Source organism: Taudactylus pleione, unplaced genomic scaffold (assembly GCF_031769625.1).
Source record: "Taudactylus pleione unplaced genomic scaffold, aTauple2 ptg000018l, whole genome shotgun sequence".
Taxonomy (NCBI): domain Eukaryota; kingdom Metazoa; phylum Chordata; class Amphibia; order Anura; family Myobatrachidae; genus Taudactylus; species Taudactylus pleione.
This window is the reverse complement of record NW_028284420.1, coordinates 2,129,961-2,153,398: the sequence shown is the minus strand read 5'-3', so window position 1 is coordinate 2,153,398 and position 23,438 is coordinate 2,129,961. Positions and strand designations below refer to the sequence as shown.

Sequence of the window (23,438 nt, the reverse complement as noted above, 5' to 3'; positions counted from 1 at the left end):
AAGCAATTCAATCACCCTGTAATTGATAGATTTCGGTATAAGCATATAGGCAGGTAGACAGGCAGCCTCCCCCCCCCCCCTTTTTGTTTTTTTTAAATTACACTATAGGATTTATTTTGGTAGGTGGGGAGTGGACAAGACTGCATTATATTACAAGTACCAAACATAAAAAATAATTGGTAAATTAACAATCATCCTGAATTGATGAACTAATAATATCATGGTCATGATGAATATTACAATATACTTGTAATATAAGGCAGTCCTGTCCACTCCCTACCATAAAAAATAAATCCTACATAACTCAATCTTCATTATGTAGTAACTTAAGTAATACTATATATTGGTTGTTGTTTATAGTATCTGCCTGCTGCACTGTGAGTCTGTGACTGTGATCTGATTCCTCACTCACTCAGCCAGTGACTGACTGGCTGCCAGTCTGACTCTGTCTCTCAATTCCTTACTGCTGGGTGCTGGCAAGCCTGGCAGTAGCAGCTGCTACTATGCTGGGGCTGGCTGAGGCTGGATGGCAGGCCCTCTCTCCCATTCACAGTGCAGACAGCGGGACTCTGGGAGTTATGATGTCACACGATAGCACAGTGCTCTGGGAATGTTTTCGTGAGGCACTCCCCCCCGTGTTTCTGCAACTCCAGCCATGCAGTGTCTCTCCAGTTCCAGCCAGCCCCCTCACTGTCTGTCCCCAGCCAGCCCCCTTCTGGGTCCCCAGCCAGCCACCCCATTCTGTGTCTCCCCAGCCAGCCCCCCCCCCATTCTGTGTCTCCCCAGCCAGCCCCCCCCCCATTCTGTGTCTCCCCAGCCAGCCCCCCCATTCTGTGTCTCCCCAGCCAGCCCCCCCATTCTGTGTCTCCCCAGCCAGAGAAGTGGGTGGGCAGTGGGATTGCGGAGTCCCGGGACTTGGGACTCCAGTGCTGACAGTCACCCCCTGATGGCGGCCCTGCCCTTGGGTTCTTAGGCAGGCGCCTAGGTTGCCTTGTGGAAAATCCGGCCCTGATACAATGCATGAGACTGATATGGAGCAGTGCTAGGATTTTGCAAAGCATACTGCAATTTTTCCCCATTACATCTGTATTGCTGATGTCTCCAGATTTCTTAGCAGAGTTTTTAAATTACTGCAGTAAAATGCCTGTGTGACATTTAAATTAAGTCAAGAAAATGTGTATGCGACATTAGCCTAAGCTGTTTTTCTGCGCAAGATACACTAAGACCTTATGTAAAGGAGGACATTTGCATATTCTTAACCAGCATGCCACTCAGAACCAAGAATCACATCTAGAGCTATGTAAATAATCACATACAGTAGTTCCTAAATTGTGCTCCATTTCTTAAGATGTAAATCAATGTGACCTATTCTGTGAATTCTAAAATTCGAAGCTGGATCTTAAATTTCTTTTCCTAAAATTAAATTTAAATTTTGGTCTTCAAATTTTGTATACCTTCTTTGTATACTGCATACCTTTGGGTGGTCTCTAATTACTAAAAATCCAATTAATTGTTGCTATACATTTCCTAACATTATTCTACTGCATATGAGGATAGACTTAGATTTGCTATAAAACAGGATGAATCAGAACCCTAAGCAGTGAGCAATCATGGAAGAGTTTCTTATACATGTGATGTGACTGACATACTGGAGGTAACTGCCCCAGCTCAGTCTCATGTGTTTTACACGTCACGGTATGATATAACATCAGTATTTTACTTTAATTTAATTATGTTTTTGTATATATTAGATCTGTTTCATTTGTATAATGCTGTAAGAGACAGACATATATTATTTTGTTGTTACATTTTATGTAGCAACACAAACACAATAATCTTAAATGATACTTTAGTCCCAAATCAACAGCAGCATATTTCTTTGTAACTGTAGATCACAGAGACAAGTAATGTGATTATCTAGTGTAGCTGGCAGATCCGCATTGTACACCATGTAGAGATGCTTGAAATATTCCATTACTTTGAATTTCACTGGTTGGATGACCATGAACATGTTGATTCTGCAATCGGTTATGGACCCTGATTTGAACTTGAAGTTTGCAGCTTGCTTTCTCACTTTGTTATTCAAATTAGTGTCTACACATAATTTTTTACATATGATTAAAAAATATATTTTTAAGCAACTTCAGTATTGTTTTATTTTTTTAAATCTATATGTGAGCACTACAATTTAAGTTTTGCAATTAAAACTGCCTAAATTATTAATATTTAACTCCAACATACTTGAGATGTGTGAACCGGTCAGGGCCAACATCAGAAATCTTGGGGCCGGTACACTCATTTTTGGGTCCCCCTTTCCTCCCTGGTAGATACAGGCTAGTTGGCCATGGGCTCACCCCCCCCCCCCCCTTCCCCTGTGTCTCTCCAGCATGAATGTGTACCAACATTTGTTGAACCTGCTGGGTCACATTCAAACCAGTTTTATTGTCTCAATTTTATTTTAACTGGCTCTAAAATTTGAGAAATGAAAAATTCTGATTGTGGAATGGATTTGCCAAGTCCAGACCACTTTGAGCATCTCAACTATCAACGTCTAGCTACAATTCAATTCCAATTTCCACACACATACAAGTAAATGTTACATACAAGTATATGTGTAAGGTGCAGAAACATGCTTGTACATGTATCACTGATTAATAAGAAAGTACAAAGGTTTACAATGTCAAAGTTTGTGAAGGATATTAGATTTGTAGGAGGAATTTAATCATGTCGCAAAAATAAGAGTTATGGGTATAACATACCTTTGTTAACTCTTTTTCTTCGAGGTCCATGGGGTCCACAGCCATTATGTTGGGGGTGATTCCTGTTCATCAAACAGTTAACACAAACGAGCTCTCTGCTCCCAGGATGCACCGGGGTTCGTCCATATATACCCCACCCCCTACCTCAGGTAGCCAGTTCGTTACCAAGCTCAAGCAGGCAGAGACAAACAAAGGGTAAGAAAGAAGAAACCCATAACTCATGAGTCCAGACTCTCCAGAGGAGAAACTACGGAAACCTCCCCCAGAACTACAGGTGCGTCTGGGTGGGTGTCCTGTGGACCCCATGGAACTCGAAGAAAAAGAGTTAACAAAGGTATGTTATACCATAACTCTTATTTTCTTCGTCGGGGTCCATGGGGTCCACAACCATTACATTGGGGATATCTCAAAGCACTAAACCTACGGGCGGGGACGCTCCTGACTCTCGGAAGAGAGGAGAACCCTACGCCCAAAGGAGGCATCCTGAGAGGCAAAAGTGTCAAAGGCATAACAATTGACAAAGGTGTGGACGGAAGACCATGTGGCTGCCCTGCAGAACTATTCAGCAGAGGCACCCAGCAAGCCGCCCACGAAGGCCCCACTGACCGTGTGGATGTACCTTTACTGAGTCTGGCACCACCAGACTAGTCTGACCTGAGAAATCGTCATATGAATCCATCTGACCAGAATCCGCTTATTGGCTGGTCAGCCTTATGACTGTCATACAGTACAAAAGGAAACCTACTTCCTCATGCTGTTGGCGCGATCCACATAATTATGTAGCGCATGGCCAACATCCAAGGAAGCCTCACCTACCGAGAGGGCTTGTAGTCTGAAAGCTGGGACCACAATCTCTACATTCATATAGAACCAGAATACCACTCTTGGAAGGTATTCCGCCCTAGTATGAAGTACCGCTCTCTCCCGATGACTTATTAAAAATCGTGGAAGCGGGAAGAAAGTGCTGCTAGATCAGAGACCCTCCAGTCTGACGAAAAGAACATACTCGAGAAACCTAACCCCCTAGGGCCACATTTTCTCAGTTCACCCTGGAGAACATACAAAGTTTTAATAACTGCAGCCCGAAGTAAGTTTCTTATCCTCTGAATTACAGAACATCCTTTCTTCAAGGCGGAGGTCTGAAGAACCATGCCGTCCAAGATGGACGAGTCCGGTCTAGATACAGGAAGGGATCCTGTATTAACAGGTCCAACCTTAGCAGAAGAGGCCACAGAATGTGTATGGAGTGACTCTGCAGGTTGGCGAACCAGCAGCGTCTGGGTCAAGCAGGGGCCATCAGTATTACTGTTGCATATTCCCGTTAACCCTTATAGGGAGGAATAGCGGGTGAAGCAAATACGCTAGTTTGAAGTTCTACTCTACTGCCAGAGAATCCACAAACACTGTGCCCATACCTGGGGACCCTGTGCTTGTGACTCAAGGCCATGAGGTCTACCTCTAGAAGACCCATCCATCCACAAGGCTCTGAAATACCTGTGGATGAAGAGCCTACACTCTCTGGTGCGTATATCCTGCTGGCCTAGGAAGTCCACTTGCAAATTAAGGACTCCTGGTCTGAACACAACCGATCTCACTGGAAAATGACATTCTGCCCCCTGATGGATGAGGCAGTCTACTGTGGTGGGGTTGATAGATTGCACCTAGACCGGCCTGCCCCTTTAGTATTTCCTGAGCTTGAAAAGCGCTCCTGAATACTGCCCTTAGTTCCAGGACGTTTTACGGAGAGACTGCTTTCCGTTGTCCTCCATTTTCCATGAAACGTGTGTCGACCTGTCACAGCTCCCCACCCGTGGAGGCTGGTATTATCCAGGTCCAGAACAGGCGACCCTTGTTGCGACAAATGTCTTTAACGGATAGTTGCTCTTCTGGCAAGAGACAGATTGTCTGTGCTTTTATTTGGAACCCCGGCCGTACCCTGACCGGGCAAATAACAGCTCCTGACAGAGAAAGATTGCCCTGAAAACCGGCTTCAAATCTCTTATCAGTGGAACATTTAAAGGTGAATGCCAATGGTATTAGAAAGGGATATAAGGCCTCAACCTTTCTGGTAATATGGATTTTTCTGCCCGGAGAAACTCCATACTATGTTCCCTACAACCCCTAGTATCTCAGGTGGTCTCCCATCCAAGTACTAACTGGGCTCAAAGCTGCCTAGCTATCAAGATCAGACCATCTTGGGTATGACCAGTATGGTCTGGCTGTAGTCAGATTCGGGAGGCTTTCACAACTTTCTGGCATTAGAATACTGGAGCCTCTCCTTATACCGGCTCCACAAGCCTAGCTTTGGTCCCTCTGATCAGGGAGGAGACTTACTGTTGGAAGACGGTCTTCCTCTCTTGAGAGTGACTCCTGGGAGGAGACCCGTGCGTCCCTAAACACCAGAAGATGTACCAGAATCTGAGGGCTGGACGGAGCGTGAGACCGACCGCCTTCTGATTCTTTTGGCTGTACTAGCCTAGCTGCTTGCCATAATTGCTGGAAAGCTGCTAAGGACGAAGTCACTTTGACCTGAGTGAACACACATGTCCCTCCAGGACAGATGCCTAGGAAGCCTCAACATTGTAGGATGCAGCTGCTGAAGATACCTTAATATCAGGGTTGGCGCAGGAGTCGGCAACCTGTCCAACCTGCGCTATGATCTGGTAGATTTGACTACTGTGGTGAATCCTTAGAACAGTGGCCACCACAACCCATTTATATTAAGTCCAGTGAGGACACCCCCATCGCCCCTCTGTGTGTCCTGGCCCGCGTAAGGGGCCGACGCCATCTGGTCTTTGGCTGCAGAGACCTAGCAGCCTGTAGTAATTGTTGAATGGCTACTAAAGATGATGCCCTGCCTCAACCACTGCCTACAGCACCTGGTATTCCCAGGTGGTCTCCCATCAAAGTACTAACCAGCACCAACACGGCATAGCTTCCAAAGTCAGAGGTGATTGGGCATGTCCAGTGTGGTATGGCTGTAGGTAAAAATATCCATTCATGATGGAAATAGAGGGCATAATCATAGGGGCTGCTACAGATCACACAAGAGACCAACTCAGGGGGGTCCAGCCATCTGTCTTACCTTTTCATTGGACATACAAGGTTTAACCAATGTCTAGTATTAATGTGACCATCATATTAACATCCAATGTACCCACGTATCTTTGTAGCGGGTTACATGAGGAGAAACAGTAGTGATAGACTTATGCTGACAAGGCAGCATAATACAGCAGATTTCATAAGTCACATGTAATGCACATGATACATACATATATATATATATATATATATATATACATATATACATATATACATACACACACATACATACATACACATATATCCACTGTTTGGTCTAGGCTAGGAGACAAGCTGTATGCCTCCTGACTGCAGCGCGCCTCCGGCCAGTTTCATCGCCGGAGGCCGGACCGCCACGTGGTCCGGGCGTCAGCGGCCGCCGCAACCACCTGCTTACCTGCAATCCCCTTGATCAGGTTGCAGTCCAGAGCCTGAGAGCCCCTGCCGAATCCGCAGCCATGGACCTGCCAAGGCTAGCGGTGCCGGAGGAGGTAGTTGCAGCACGGGGCCGATGCACCTCCAATCAGGCGTGAGGCTGCTTCCAGGACAGCTCAGACCACCTGCTGAGATAGAGAGTAAAACTTTCTTTTTTTTTTTTTGTTACTCGTCTGCAGGACTGCTCCAGCAGTCCCATTGTCTATGTGTTGAACACACCAAACAGGAAGAACTGGCTACCTGTGGCAGGGGGTGGGGTATATTATGGAGGAACCCCGATGCATCCTGGAAGCAGAGAGCTCGTTTGTGTTAACTGTTTGGTGACCAGGATTCATACCCCTAACGTAATGACTGTGGACCCCATGGACCCCGAAGAAGAAATATTTTTTTTTTTTCAAAAGTAGGGAGTGTATGTTTGTTTCTGGAAAAGGAGTTTACGTATCTTGTAACACAAATATCTATGTTAGAACCAGTTAATTTGATTGGATTATTACCATTCATTAGAATAATCATACCTCTGGAGGCATGCTACCTAATATATTACATAGATCAATTATACTCAAAAAAGAATAGTGTTTTGGTGCACTCATCTAAAAATATTAAAATCACATCACACGGTGAAATAATATAAACTGACAATTCTGTGTCCGGGAACTCTGTATTCACATCAAAATCTATACTTTAAGGAAGGGATAACCTTTCGTGTTGTATCCTCTTCCTTTCTTTTTATTACCACTGCTTGAATATGATGCACTTTATTTCCTATACTGATAATCTATTATCTTAAATCATCTGTGTCTTGTCAGGTAACTGAACATATTAAATAATCCTATAAAGTTTTATTGTGGTCTCAAATTTCTTGTGTATACAATACATGTCTTATCTGGCAAAATAAAGTTAACACTTTACTGCATACATTAAATGTGAAGGCAATCATTCCGTCCAAATTCTTCACAATAAAAAAATGAGGTTGTTGTAAACAATATTCTGCTGTATATATCTCTAGAATAACAGTCTGACTATCTTTGAGCTTTAATTGCTACAAAAAGTACTCAATTGCATCCACCTATATGGAAAAAACAGTCAGTCTATCCTATTTATCAATCTGCGTATGCATAGAAATGATTGCACTCTACTGCATACAATCGCTGCGTCTATTTTTATTGCAGCAATCCAACTATGCTTGAACCCACTTAAATAAGCAAGTGCGGAAATTATCCAGAAAAGTGATTATGCCTTTATCATTGGCATATAGTCATAGCAATAATCCTAATTGCTAACACACATGTAGCTCTTGATTAGACATCCAGTTGATCAGGTTGTGTCCTTTATCTAGATATGAGTGTTAATCAAACATTTTTTTTATAGTCCACAGTTAACATGGATACATTTATTCACACAAATAAGCTTTGTCCTCAGTTTATAAACGTGTCTTCAAGTGCATTAATATCTCTTTCACTCTGTTATGTGCATACACTTTACTATAAATATATAGTGTACAACTAAGCATTAATATATATTGTTTCAATCTGTTGTGTGCATACACATGCCCCAAATTATACAGTGTATGGCTGAGCACTTGGATATATACACCTAGCTCAGATTACAAAGAATACTGCTGAACAAGAATGAGGACACAATTAAGAGATCTTTCACACCATTCAAATAATACAATGTTAATCAGTATGATTTAAAATGTATTGTTGTCTCCTGTTCTGCTGCGCTACAGACATACATTCAGCCCTGAGGGCATAGCATGCAGCAAAGACACAGATTATAGCAGTAGTATAGGAACATCTAAAAGCTAGACAGAGAGCATTCCCAGCACTCTCCAACATACATTTCACCTAAAGCTTATTCATAGAGTGAACCAGATGACCAGGTCCACTGTTTATTTAAGCACAAGACTCCACCCACTAAAAATTTCCAAACCAATCTAATTACAGTCTCACAGGAGTATGCCTTTCCTATGTAGGTACATAGTAAAACCCGGAAAAAAAATATAATATTTTTTTGTTGGTAATAAGGGTACATTATATTTATTATAACATTTTATTTAGTAATTTTATATAATTTTTAGTATTGGTTGGTTTTATTCATTACCAATGACATGTCTATTTAGGATTATGTCCTAGATTTCTTACAGTATAATATCACTACACTTTATTTGGCTACACATGTATTTAAAAATTGATTTATTTATTTTTGTTTTTATATTATTATTATTTTTTTATATAGCACATTACGGGCATATTTGTGACACTGGGGAGTGTTCACATTAATATTTCATTCTTATTATCAAATAAATTGTTTTTATAATTTTTATGTGCAGTAAGTTTACATTAATTTTTATATTGCATTATCTCTTTAGGATAATACTATTCTTGGAATGAATGATAACATCTATTCATTCACCAGACCTTTCTTTTCTTTTCTTCCGGGTTTTACTATGTACCTACATAGGAAAGGCATGCTCCTGTGAGAATTTAATTAGATTGGTTTGGACACCTAAGTGGGAGGAGCCTTGTGCTTAAATAACCAGTGGGCCCATTCATCTGGTTCACTCCATGAATAAGCTTTAGGTGAAATGTATGTTGGAGAGTGCTGGGAATGCTCTCTGTCTAGCTATTAGATGTTCCTATACTACTGCTATAATCTGTGTCTTTGCTGCATGCTATGCCCTCAGGGCTGAATGTATGTCTGTAGCGCAGCAGAACAGGAGACAACAATACATTTTAAATCATACTGATTAACATTGTATTATTTGAATGGTGTGAAAGATCTCTTAATTGTGTCCTCATTCTTGTTCAGCAGTATGTTTTGTAATCTGAGCTAGGTGTATATATCCAAGTGCTCAGCCATACACTGTATAATTTGGGCCATGTGTATGCACACAACAGATTGAAACAATATATATTAATGCTTAGTTGTACACTATATATTTATAGTAAAGTGTATGCCTATAACCGTGAAAGAAGAGATTAATGCACTTTAAAGACACTTATTAAACTGAGGATAAAGCTTATTTGTGTGAATAAAATGATCTTTAACTGTGGACTATAAAAAAGTGTTTGATTAACACTCACTTATATTTACATAAAGGACAGAACCTGACCAACTGGATGTCTAATCAAGAGCTACATGTGTGTTAGCAATTAGGATTATTGCTATGACTATATGCCAATGATAAAGGCATAATCACTTTTCTGGATAATTTCCGCACTTGCTTATTTAAGTGGGTTCAAGCATAGTTGGATTGCTGCAATAAAAATAGACGCAGCGATTGTATGCAGTAGAGTGCAATCATTTCTATGCATACGCAGATTGATAGGATAGACTGTCTTTTCCATATAGGTGAACGCAATTGAGTACTATTTATAGCAATTTAAGCTCAAAGGCAGTCAGACTGTTCAAGAGATCTATACAGCAGAATTGTTTGCATCAACCTCATTTTTTATTGTGAAGAATTTGGACAGATTGCCTTCACATTTAATGTATGCAGTAAAGTGTTAACTTTATTTTGCCAGATGAGACATATATTGTATACACAAAAGAAATTTGAGACCACAATAAAACTTTATAGGACTATTTAATATGTTCAATTACGTGACAAGACACAGATGATTTAAGATAATAGATTATCAGTATAGGAAATAAAGTGCATCATATTCAAGCAGTGGTAATAAAAAGAAGAGGATACAACACAAAAGGTTAACCCTTCCTTAAAGTATAGATTTTGATGTGAATACAGAGTTCCAGGACACAGAATTGGCAGTTTATATTATTTCACTGTGTGATGTGATTTTAATTAATTAAAATTAAGTTATATTTTAATAATATTTTTAGATGAGTGCACCAAAACACTTCTTTTTGAGTATAATTTAACAAATATCTATATAAGAGAAAATAGTATAATACAGCAAAAAATTTAATAAAAGCAATAAAAAGAGAATGTTACAAAAAGATAGGTAATTTTAGTCCAGCACACTCAGCACAAAGCATGCTACTGAGACAGGGACAGAAGTATGGGAGACAATGGAGGCGCCGGGCGCCAGCACTGAAGGGGCACCTCCTCCATCAGCCACAATATATTCACCCCACTTAGGGCTGTAAATATGGGGGATAGGGGGGCACTAAATGATAACTTGCCTCCGGGCGTCAGTGATAAACTTACGCCACTGTACTGAGACAAAGTGAAAACTCACTACGCATGTTACATCATAAAAGGATATACTTGCCACAGTACAGCATGAGAACAAGTATGTAGATGAAAAAATAAAGGTGCTTACAGTCCCATTTCCCACAAGTGATATAATATGCCACTAATTACAGAATATTAGCCGTTATTGTAGTCATCCACACTATATAGTACAGCTCCATGCCTACATACACAGTTTAACAGTACAATATCACTCAGTAATGGTATGTATTATACCAATAAAATGTAATGTAGGGTTACTACCAAGATTTAGGGCAATCGTAAAGCTGTACATTCTGGAACTTATCAGGTACATACCGGCGATAATATATTTTTTTGAGAAGCGAAATGGAAAGCTGAGCATTCTGTTAATCTCTGAATCGCTCTTCCCATACTACTGTAAGCGATCCTAACACAGCACTGGGGCACCAATGGAGAAAATCAGAAGCTTCTCCATGATATGCCTCTACCTGAATACAATGAAGCAGTGAAAAGCCCTGTTTTCTGAAGTGTTTTGTGAAACAGGGTTTTTCACTGCTGCATGAAAAGACCCTATGGCCTGTATTCAATTTGAGGAGTAAAGTCCAGGCTTTTCGCCTCCTTCACCTGTTTTCCAGGTGGAAAAAGTATCTCGCGCGTAGCCGATAATCCCCATAGTCAGTTTCAAAGGACGCGACAACGGGACCCGGCGAAACTGGGAGCAGCGAAAAAAAATTTGAATTTTCAGGAAAACATCCTATGACACACCCCTAAAGATGTCCAGACATGGGGGATCACTATGGGTACCCCTGTTTTTGCCTGCTGAAGGGAAGTTGGGTTTTTAAATAGCCGCGGCAGATGCGTAAATGCAGCTTTGAGAAGGTGATGAAGAAGAGCATTTAGCAATTTCTTTTTTAAATTACTATGCCCATCAAATTTGGGGTACATGAAAATGGGTGCAAGCATATTTTTAAGTTCCTAAAAATTTTTTTTTAAATTCTTCAAAAATGCACCTGCTGCTACTACCCGCAATGAAGAAAACACCTGCCGCATATATGGGAATCCCTCTGGATTTATATTAGCTATTTTACAAGTGTCTTCCCTATTTATTTATTTTTTAACACCAAAATGTAAAATATTTTTTTGGGGGTGTCCCGATTTTTTTTTTTAAACTTTTTTTTACACACATTGTTTTTAGGGGGCTTTCCCAGGGGTGCAGGCTATTTTTTTTTAAGCCTGCACCCCTAAACCCCAATTCTTCACTTTTTTTGCCAGCTAAAGGCTGGAGAAAACTTATCTCCGTTTTTTTATAAAGACTTTTCGCACCGACGAAAAGTCTTTTTAATTGAATACGGGGATAATTACAATAGACGAAAATTACATAATCTGCGATAAATAATCGCCGATGACGGGTTTTCGCCTGGAATTGAATACGGCCCTATATCTGTTCTGTAATATAGTTGTATTATGACCATGTCCAATGATCTTGTCATGTTCATAGGTGTCATTTCCTATGTGTGTATACAGTGTAATATAATTGTATTATGACCATACTCAGTGATCTTGTCATGTTGGTAAGTATAATGTCCAGGGGCAGATTAACAATGGGGCAGATGGGACTACAGCTCCAGGCCTCCACATAAAAATAGCCCCATCATCATGACAGCACAATAATGACTAGCCACCTAGCTGGCAAGACAGTCCACCATAAATGATGCAATTTTTTCTATGCTTATGTTTTTAGGGAGATATTGGGGCTGATAGTGTATAGCATGTAGACAGCCACATGGCTCTTCCATACCTACACCGCACTGGTCACACCTCCCCCACTTCTCACAATAAGCCCTTGATTATTTCAGCCCCAGGCCCATGTGGGCCTTAAACTGGCACTAGTAATATCCTTTGTGTGTACTGAGTGTAATATAATTGTTTTATAATCATATCTAGTGATATTGTCATGTTGGTAAGCATACTGTTCAATGTGTGTTATAGAGTGTAAGATAATTGTTTTATGGACCATACTAGTGCTTAGGTCATTGTCACGACTGGCTCAGGTGGATCTCCTACTGAGGAGCTGAAAGCTGAGGTCTGGGGTTGAGGTAGAAATCGGAGGCGAGGGGCCTGGATGTACGACCTCCTCATACACAAGTATCGGATGTTGGCGAGACCTGACCAAAAGGCGTGGAGTCTAACCTGCTGGGGAGGTGTTCTCCAGTGACCCCTCCAAGCGGGATATGAGTTTAAGCTGCACCCAGCAAGCAGGTCGCGGCCCTTTGGTCAGGTATCCGATATAGGTTGGAAATGGAGGGAGATAACTCCGATAAGGCCCAAGCGAGTGTACTTAGGAAAGAAGCACTAGTGAGGGTCCTGAACTATGATATTGTACTGGGTATGCAGGCAAAGTACAGTATCAGATGCACTGCTGGCACAGGAGAGTAACACTGTGGTTGTTCTCAGAGGATGTAGAGCGTATGCAGGCAAGGTATCCAGGCACACCACTGGCACAGGAGAGTGACACTATGGTTGTACTCAGGATGTACAGAGTACACGGGCAAGGTATCCAGACGCACCGCTGGCACAGGAGAGTAACACTGTGGGTGTTCTCAGAGGATGTACAGAGTACACGGGCAAGGTATCCAGTCGCACCGCTCGCACAGGAGAGTGACATGATGTACAGAGTACGTGGGAAAGGTATCGGACACACTGCTGGCACAGGAGAGTGACACAATGTACAGAGTACACGGGCAAGGTATCAGATGCACCGCTGGCACAGGAGAGTGACTAGAAATGACTTGAGAATAGAACAGTAAGGGAACCTGGAACGAAGTGACGGCAAGCAAACTTCCTGTTGTCCAGAGCCCAGTAATATACCCCAAGGTAGCAGTCAGCTGACAACAACCATGCTACCATTGGACGAAGGGTCAGTCAGGTGATGAAGACTCAATAAAAAAGTTACACTTTGGCGCTGCCAGAGGATCAACCAATAAAAAGTCTTACTCTAAATAAGGAAAGTCTGTACAAGTCCCAGTGGAAATTCTCCAAAGGGGGAGTGTTCCTCCTTTATTTTCTTTCTTCCTTTTGTCCTTCAGACCTTTTCCATATTCAGTAGGATTCTCAAAAAGAGTAAAGAACATATAATGGTGCAATAACGTTTGTGTCAAGTGAAAAGTAATTTTATGTCACACAGTGCAGTCACATTCTGTTTAAAAAGGTATAACATATAACACCATTATTAGGTGTAACAATGATAGGGTCAGTTATGGCTGGGACCTTTAGGTCCTAGAGTGTAAGAAAATTCTTTAAGAACATGTTCAGTGATTGTTATGTTGTTTATGTGTAATCTATTTATTAGTAATATTCTGTCTAGTGGTCATGTCATAGAGTGCAGCATACCATGGGCCTGATTCACTACAGAATGCAATAGCGACTATGCACGCAGTTCAACTGAGATAATATGCTAATCCATTGCGATCGCTATGCCATTGCACCACTACATAAGGACACCCACTTTACCTTACACACATCCGTAATGTTTATCAAGACTGCGAAAACATCGGTACAATCGAGTACCGTCGCAACCTCACGCACACTTGCACAAACAAGCCCTGACCCTACTCAGAAATTGCTAACTTCCAGGCATGCTATCAGCCCTCAGGCTGCTTAGGACATCACAGTGGATAATTTATGCACGCTCCTGCAACGGCGTTCAAACACACTGGCACACCTGCGTTGTGCCGACCACCCTGCCCGTCACCTCCCACAAAAGACACTTCCTGTCAATCACTCTGTGATGGTTCTGCATAGCGGCTGCAATCGGAGTCCCAATCGCCAAAGCTAGTTCGAGCATGCGCACTGAGATGCATACCCATCGCAGAACACACCAATCTGCCGATTACATGCGCATTAGCAACTGCATTCCTTGCTGAATCAGGCCTCATGTCAGTAAAGAACAAATATACATTCACCTATTCAAACCTAATGCTGGGTACACACTGCATGATATATCATTAGTACAGCCAACGGACAATATATTGTTCCATCCATCTGTGGGTGTGTACGCACGATATATCTATGAACAACATTGTTTACAGATATATCACATCGGCCATGTAGCATAGCAGATGCGATATATCTGAAAAATATATTGTGGACATCTGCCTGTGTTTACGGGCCACTGATCGGCTGGCTGGTTATGACATCACAAATGGGCGGGCAAATTTAAATGCCTGCCCAGTTGTGAAGTCTGGCCAGACTTATAGAGCAGCCAATTGGTAAGTGTATATGATTACCAAATCGGTCACTCGGTCTACAGGACGCTCGGCCGGCCGCTGCGTTGGTCAGGTGTGTACCCCGCATAAAGCTCATGAGAAATTTGCTTACATATGTTACCAAGTATGTATCTCATGCCTCCTACCAATGATTCCCACCTCTGACTAATCCTGGCTCTGAAAGGGTTTAATTGCTTGGGATAATTAGATAGCTATTGACAAAGACAAGTCCCATATGCTTGTGTTCCTTTGAGAAACACACCCTCGCAGTAACACAACATCACTTAAATTATCATTGTCTGAAATCACAATGTGCATATGTAGCCACCCCAGGATGCGCAGTCTGTCAGCGCACGGTTATTGATGAACATACATTCTGAGAACCATTACATCAAGAGATACAATGCAGGGGACTCCCTTCCACACTAGGAAAAGTGTCATTGCTGAGTGCAATCGTAATACTTTGCAGTTGCCAACAGTGTGAAATCTATATTTATGAAAAGGCAAAGTGGGTGAGACTTGCATCTGCACATCAGTCATAGATTCACAGCAACATGACACCAGTCAGGAATAGAATAGTGTAATTGTGTTCAGTGCTCTTTTCCCAATCCTAAAAATCTGCTGTAATCTATCATCTGTGCTTTTCATTCTGGATTTCACCCCTGTAAATAGGGAATTTCAGTTAAGACGTACAATTTATTGCTGTTTAACAAATCGATGTATCAACCAGTCAGCAGACAAGTAGCCTGTTAGGCGTTATATACTTGCTACAAAGACACATCACAAATCTTTGTCTGACTGGTAAAAAGTAATAAAAAAAATCAATAACAATTTATATAAACCTAAATTGTGCTAATTATCCAACTTTTTTTTAAAATTTGATCACTAGTGAAACTAAAGCACTTTCGTCCTGATGCAAAATATGAATGGAAATCAGAAAACCACCAGTGACACATTATCCAGTTAATCACGATAATAGCACACAGATACAATGTAGACTGACTTTAGCAGTGTCTTACATGCTACCTACAGTAGCTTGCAGAGAGTGGTAGGGGAAAATATTTTATTATCTTTGTTTACCCAGAGCCATAACTAGACTATTTGGTACCCTTTGCCAGAAAGAGCATTGCCCCCACACACATGGCCTCATGAGGAAGGCCAGGGAAGAGATAGGGGAGGCCAGGAGATGCTGGGGATAAAAGAAGAGGAAGCTACAAGTGAAAATGATAATAAACAGAAAATTGACATGCCCGAAAAGCGCCCCCTGTCCTGTGGTGTCTTGTACCATGGCACAGGTCGCACCACCCTAGTTACGACCCTGTGTTTACCCCATCCCCACCATGTTTAATCTCATGTCCATGCCACTTGGCAACTCCAGAAGTGGAGCTGCAGTGTAGTAGAAAAATTCAAATAGGGGAGCCACACCAATTGCCAGTGAGCAGGGGCAGAAGCATGGGAGACAATGGAGGCGCCTGCCGCCGGGGCACCTCCTCCATCAGCCACAATATATTCACCCCACTTAGGGCTGTAAATATGGGGGATAGGGGGGCACTAAATGATAACTTGCCTACGGGCATCGGTGATGAACTTACACCACTGCCAGTGAGTTCCAGTCAGAGATGTTTGGCAGCATTTGGGGTGGCAGTTGGTGTGGCTCCCCTATTTGAATTTTGAAGTACGCTGCAGCCCCACCTTTGTGGCCCCCGCTGCTTGTTTGTTTTATACCATTATCTGCCCCTCTTGTCTTCTCGCTTGTTTGTTCACTTTTATGTCTGTTCTCTTAAACCTCCTCACCATTTTATATGCCTGGTCCAATTGTCTGTGGGCCTAACTCAGAGATGTAATTAAAAGTAGATATTTATGTTAATCTCCGATGTTTGCAGATCTGCGTATGTGCAGGAGTTGCACTGCACATTTTCAGATCTGTTTCTGCGATGTCGCTTGCAGTGCCCCAAAAGTCGCAGCATGACTGACATGCTGCTGGCGCTCCAGAAAACCGGGGCATGTTGGCCATGTTTTCTAGGCGTGCTGAAGCCAATGACTTCACTGGCCCCAGCAGCGTGATTTCACCAGACATCCCGAGTATCCTGAGAAGTACTCAGATCTCCGATGTTCACGCAGTTAATCCGATGCTAGTCTTCAGTGGGCATCTTTTTACTAAAGACATCTCCTATGGCTTTTGCATAGTTATACACAGCCGCTGCATACAAAGACGCAGTGGCTGTGCCTTTAGCGTCCATCTCATAATCAGCCCCTGTGCCTGCTACCATGATGGTAACACATTTTTTTAGTTATGTGGACATTACATGCAACCCTGTTAAAACAAAAAAAAAAAAGTGTTACTTCCTCACCCCTTTAAAAGGAATCTCAAACTGCTCCCTCATCTTTGGGACATCTATTCTCATATAAACTAATGCAGGTCAAAACGACCGGATGCAGTCGGGATGCCGACGGTCTAAATGCCAACTGTCTAATCCCGGCAAGTGTCTAATGACCGGAGTTGAAATCCCGACGCCTGTCATTAGACCTACACCGGGAGCCCGACACCTGGCTTACCGATCGAAGGTAAGCTGGGCGCAGTCAGCCTCGGGGGGGGTTAGGTTAGGGGCTCCTGGGGGGGGACTTAGGGTTTGGCACCCCCCCGGGAGACTTAGGGTCAGGCTGCGAGGAATGGGGGGTTAGGTTTAGGCACTTGGGGGGGAGATTAGGGTTAGGCACCCCTAAGGGAGGGTTAGGGTTGGGGGGGAGGTTAGGTTAGTAAATAGAAAAAATACTTACCTGTCAGGATCTTCACTGCCAGTCCTCCGCTGTCTGATTCCCAAAAAACTAAGGCAGCAGTTCTCTAGAACTGGCCCTGTCACTACTTCATCCATACTATGTGTTTGCCGTGGTAGAGCAAACATGGCAACTTACTGTTGGAAAGAGAACGCTTCGCCCAGTCTCCATTCAGTTACATTCCGGACACTGCCGAAGTTGCGTTACTGGTGTGACCTCCGACCCAGATCCCAAGTGCCCCCGCACTGTATCTCCGCGCATCATCTTTGTCTGTCCTCCTTAGGAAAAAGATGTAACCCTGGGAGTCTTGCCACATACCGGAGACTGTGCTACACAGCATTGGCACTACAACCTCACTGTGTTACCCAGGGCCATCTCTTCCATTGGGCTTGTTGGGCAGTTGCCCAAGGGCCCAAAGCTTGTAGGGGCCCACCAACCCACCCCCCTGCAGCCCAGCCAGTTGATAAATTTGTGATATTTTTATAAGCCAGCCACCGGTGCACTGTATTCTGATCTAACCTCCCCCACCCCATCCCCCCCCCTGGTGATGAGCACTCACCTCAGTCCCACTTTCACTTCATCCGCCGGCTTCAGACAGAGTCTCTCTGCATGTGTGGGAGGTCTGATGGGCATGCAGGAGGGTTTCATTGTATTGACCATTTACATTTTTTTCCGTGAATAAATGGGGAGGGGGCCCCAGTGCATTGCTTTGCCCAGGGCCCACACTGCTGTTAAGACAACCCTAGTGTTACCACTGCTACCACTCCATATGCATACAGGTGTGTGCTACTCCATCTATGTACACCACCTGCATTAACCCTATAAGCTCCTGGCTGGGTCTGTCTCTTACTACTGTATGTGTATATCTGCATTAACCCTGTGTTACCATGATGCATCCTGTTATCCGTTGGTTAATAAAACAATAAGCCTGCCACATGCACTGACCTTACACACCACTGACACCTGTCAAATTCATGCCAAAACATTCTGCAGAGGAGTTTCAGATATCATAATAATTAATTTAGTCAAAACCTTCCAGCTATTTCATGTAGATTATTCATTTTAGTAATATTCAGCCCTTGATATATATATATATTAAACATATTTGCTTACATTTTTTCTTTCCCCTCCATGTAAGTTTTCTGGAGGAAGTTGCAGGTGGCTGCTGTCTGGGGCAGGGCTGGGTGAATTCCATCCCTATAGCCACTCCCAAGAGCCGCATGATTCACACCTCCATTCCTCCCATTCCACTAGGAAAGTATGATATATAACTGGCCCCTCTTGTGAAAAGCAGAGCCCTGGCTTAATACCCTGAACATGTGTGTTTTACGTAAGACTTGCTTCTCCCTATTTAATAAGCTCTGCAGCTGGCAATACCGAGGCACGCATGTACAGCAGGGATCAGGACTAGTTGGAAAAGCAGTACACTAGTCTAAACATTGCCAGTCAATGTTCCCGGGGAGCTGAGCTTTGCATAGTCTCTTGCTATAGTGTGGGTTTGATTTTCAGTGTAATCTACTGTATCGGGGTACAGGATCCCGACAGGGTTAGGATACTGACACCTGTCTGTCAGTATCCTAACCCTCCCCCTCCCCCTCTCCCTTTTTGGTGCCTAACCCTAACCTCCCCCGTAGTGCCGAAATCTAACCTCCTCCTCCCCGCACCTTAAACCTATCTCTCCCCCTAGTGCCTAACACTAACCCTCCCCCTAACCCCGTTTTTACCTTCAGGATTCCGACGGTCGGGATGCCGACATGTGATTGCTGGAATGCCATCTGCCAGGATATTGAACATATCCCACATCTTCATATATAAACCCCTTAATGTTAATGTTAAAAAGTGATTTCACTTGCTTTTAACAAAATAATAATTCTGAAGTCAAAAATTATCAAATAAGTACACTGTGTCTTGCCGAGCCAATTGTTTGGTTTTGGCCTATTACTGTTTCTTACCGATATGAGTGCCCTTTTCACAATGTGCAGTTTTGTAGTACTTATTCTTAAATATAGAGCCGTATTCAATTTGAGCGGACCCGCAATGCTTTTCCACCTCCCGGACTTTTTGCCTACATCGCGTGTTTTGCAGGCGGAAAAGTATCGCGCGCGTGCCCGTGTATCCCCGTATTCAATTTGAAAGAACGCCGAAAACGGGACCCGGCGAAACTTAAACAAGCGGAATGTCCTGTCAGATTTGGGGAAATCAGCCTGACACCCCCCAAAAGATGCTCTGACATGGGGGTTAGGTATGGTACCCCCCAATTTGGCTTGCTGAAGGTATTTGTTGTTTTTAAACGGGCTCAATAGCTGCTAAATAGCATTTTTGTATAAGTGGTGCAGTATGGTATTCAGGAGGATTTTTTGCAGAAAATAACTTATCCCAGCAAATTTGGGGTACTTCAAAATGGGGGCCAGCATATTTATAAATTGCTAAAGTTAAGTTTAAAAAATCGTGAAAAATCCACCTGTCGCGAGCCCCTGCAATGAAAAAAATAGATGGGGCATACTTGGGGACCCCCCTAGAGCCTAGTTCACTAGTTTTTAACTTTGTCCCCCAACATTTTATTTTTTCGCCCCCAAAATGAAAGTGATTTTTTTGGGGTGTTCTTAAGTGTTATTTTAAAAATGTTTGACGCAGTTTACCTTTGGGGGACTGTCTGAAGGCTGCACGGGGGTTCCCGCAACGTTGCACCACAAAACCCCCAATTCTGCACTTTTTTCCGCCTGCTATTCATAGGCGAAACTTTTCCGTCTATTACATTGCATTGACTTTCCGCCTAGGCGGAAAGTCTTTCAAATTGAATACGGTGATACTTTTCCGCCTGGCGAAATGACGTCATCGGCGACACTTTTTCGCCGATTCCGGCTTTTCGTCTCAAATTGAATACGGGCCTAAATCATACTTTAATGAGATGACTACATGGCATGTGTAGAACCTAATGGTGCTAATACAAGAGATACTGTTTTTTATTCAGCATTAATAAGATTTCACTTTACTAAGTGATGTGTGAAGCTCTTACAGTGATAACTCCCATATAGTGCACAATTAAGCATTGTATGTTACACATTACAGCTGCATACCCTGGTTTTCGGTGACATGCCATTAATTTCAGCATCTATGTGCTATTTTTGAAGTTGATTTTTCTGGTATAAAACACACCACAGTTTTCACACACATCAAGACTTCCCAAACTTGGCAAAATCATATAATCCTGTGTAAATTGGTGGGAAATATCTCTTTTGCCTCTAGGCATATACTGAAATGCTTGTTCAGATGAGATGCAAAGCAAATACAGTGGACTTAGACAGCTGTATATGATACAGCATTAGGAAGGACACGTTTAGTGAGCTACACGCATGTTGAAGCTCTAATGTGTAAGTTGCTTATATTGCTCGGTGTAAGCATAGCTCATTTATCTCTCAGTGGAGACTGTTTCCATAGTAACAGGTTGGATTCTTGACATTTTAAGAGTTTCTGCCTGACTCGGCTAAACCAAAGGGGACATTTATTGGCTATATTCCCTCTGCGAAATGCTTGGTGAGCGCACCCAACACAGTGTGATTAAGTGACACATATTACTGAACATTGCCCGGACACTTTGTTGATACCTGGAAGTGTAAAACCCACACATATTTACACAAATCACAAGGGATATATCCATAACATTTTGTGTTGAGTCTGTTAGAAAGAAAAAGTTAGGACTACACTTTTGTCTAGCATATATTCTCTATTAAATTCCTCTCTACCTGAAAACACATTTCTGAACGTGTTTTATAGGAACAACATTATTTGCGTGAACAACTTAACCTTGAGCTAAAGAATAGTGTTTGAAATGACTGCTTCACAGAATAGGTGGAAAATTAAATGCAGTGAAAGCAAGTGAGCACGTTCTAAATGTGGATACTGTGTTTTGTCACAGTATTGTAGCAATAACCTATTTTCCCCCTTACTACAATGAGATACCAGCGCCATATCTCATCTTATTGCAGAGTGGGCTTTCTGCTCTCCATATGCCTGCCAACACCCCTTTCCCTCCGTATTTACCAACTTGTGGTTACCAGCAATAGGGTTTGTTGTGGGACATTGCAGGTATATACCTCTGGATATCTAAGTCACATGCTGCTGAAAAGGGGGTGGTCACCCATAATACTGAGACCTGGTGCTGTCACGACAACTGGAGATTGTTCCTTTAATAACATAGGTCACTCACGGAGATGTGTATGCAAAATGTAGTGGGCGTTCCTGGCCAATGACAATGAGGTATCTAAGTGCGCACATGGAGATGGTCCCTCTTATAAGTATATTATAGAAGTGTCGCTGGCGTGTAGATTGAAATTAATTGAGACTCAATCGCTTGCATAGGAGGCCATCCTCGGATGGAGAACTGCACCGGCCATAGGGCTGGTGCAATTTTGACCGATGATGTGTCTAAAGATGCAGCAATCGGTATTACAGTGTGTACGGAAGCTGACAGTGGGCATTTCAGTCCATACACATATGGATGTACACCAGGGAAGGACTTTGTAGCAGCATTTGCATAAAGTTGCAGACGGGCGTCAGCTAATAGATGCAGCCGCAGTCGCTACTGCGTCCTCCTCTGAATAAGCGTCTGTGTCGTCCATTACAATGTACATAAGTTGCAGACCTCAGTGCAGGTTACAGATGTGTCTACAGTTTTCCACTCCTACTAAAGCCCATATCTGTTCTGTTCCCATGTGACTTATATTTAATGCAGATAGATTATGAATAAACAAATAATGCATCCCTATGATCTGTATATAATGCAGCACCAAAACATAAATGTGAAAGCCTCATTTACTGTAATGCAGCCGTCAAGATCAGTATAAAGACCAATATTAAATATTGTTAGTCCCTTTACAACCGCAGCTCAGTCAGACGTCTGCGCCGGAAGTGATGGTCACATGACCGGACCCGGAAGCTACGCTGAATGGCGATGCACTTGTTGGGATCAGGTAAGTGACCTCTGGGCCATGTGGGATGTTAGGATGAATGTTGACAAGGTTACAGTCGACATTCTAAGCATGTTGACATGCTGCATGCTGAAATTTCGACCATGTCAACATTTTCATGTCGACTTGATGCATGTCATAATAATTGTTGACCTAACATATCACATCGTATAATACAATTACTTATTTATCATCTTTGACACATTTATATCCTGGTTTTCATTTCTGGCTCCTGGATAATCAGTAACTCATCTTTCCGAAGTCAATAAATCATACTAGCCTAGTCTCCTTGATTGTCTGGGAGTACTCCCCAAAATATGGCAGTAGGCCACTCTCTCAGATCCTGTGAAGTGGACAGGGCCAATTTCACCTGCACTTGCCTTTTGGACTTAAGCCAGGTACACACTAAACAATATGTCGTCCGATGCGGGGTATCGGAAGACATATCATCCACATCGGCCAGTGTGTACTGGCTACGTCGCTGACGATGCGTGCTCCCGCGCATTGTCAGCGGCATTGCCCATCAGACCTTCATGCAGGTCCAATAGGTGATATCGTTAGTGGGAGCCGTGCTACCGAATGCAGAATGGCCCCCGCTATCACTCCATCACTCCCAACATCGGCAAGTATACGCACTTGCCGATGCCGGCACCTTGATGGGTCCCGTCGCTAACGAAGTCAGTACACACTAAACATAAATTGAGTAGCAACCACTAAAAAGTAGAGGTGTCTTAGCTGAAGGTGCTGGAAGAAGCTAGAGCCGGGGAGAGCAAACAGCCCGAATGTAACTACATGAAGGGAAGAATTGAAATCTGACAAATATTTCATTTACTGTAGGTTTACTACAACAAAAATATTTTTCTTGGAGTAAGGACTGCAGTAATACTGGATCAGACTGTCAGTGTGCCATGAGGACCGAGGTTGAGAAACACTGATATAGATTGTAAGCTCTAATGGGGCAGGGACTGATGTGAAT

At 42.8% G+C, this 23,438-nt stretch overlaps 1 protein-coding gene and 1 pseudogene across 1 annotated transcript in view; both read right to left on the bottom strand.

Annotated features, from left to right (window-relative positions):
* ASIC2 (acid sensing ion channel subunit 2) overlaps nucleotides 1-23,438 on the bottom strand; it is an 811,363-nt gene that overhangs the window by 565,960 nt on the left and 221,965 nt on the right. The window lies entirely within an intron of this gene.
* LOC148540605 (5S ribosomal RNA) lies at nucleotides 5,627-5,745 on the bottom strand (annotated as a pseudogene).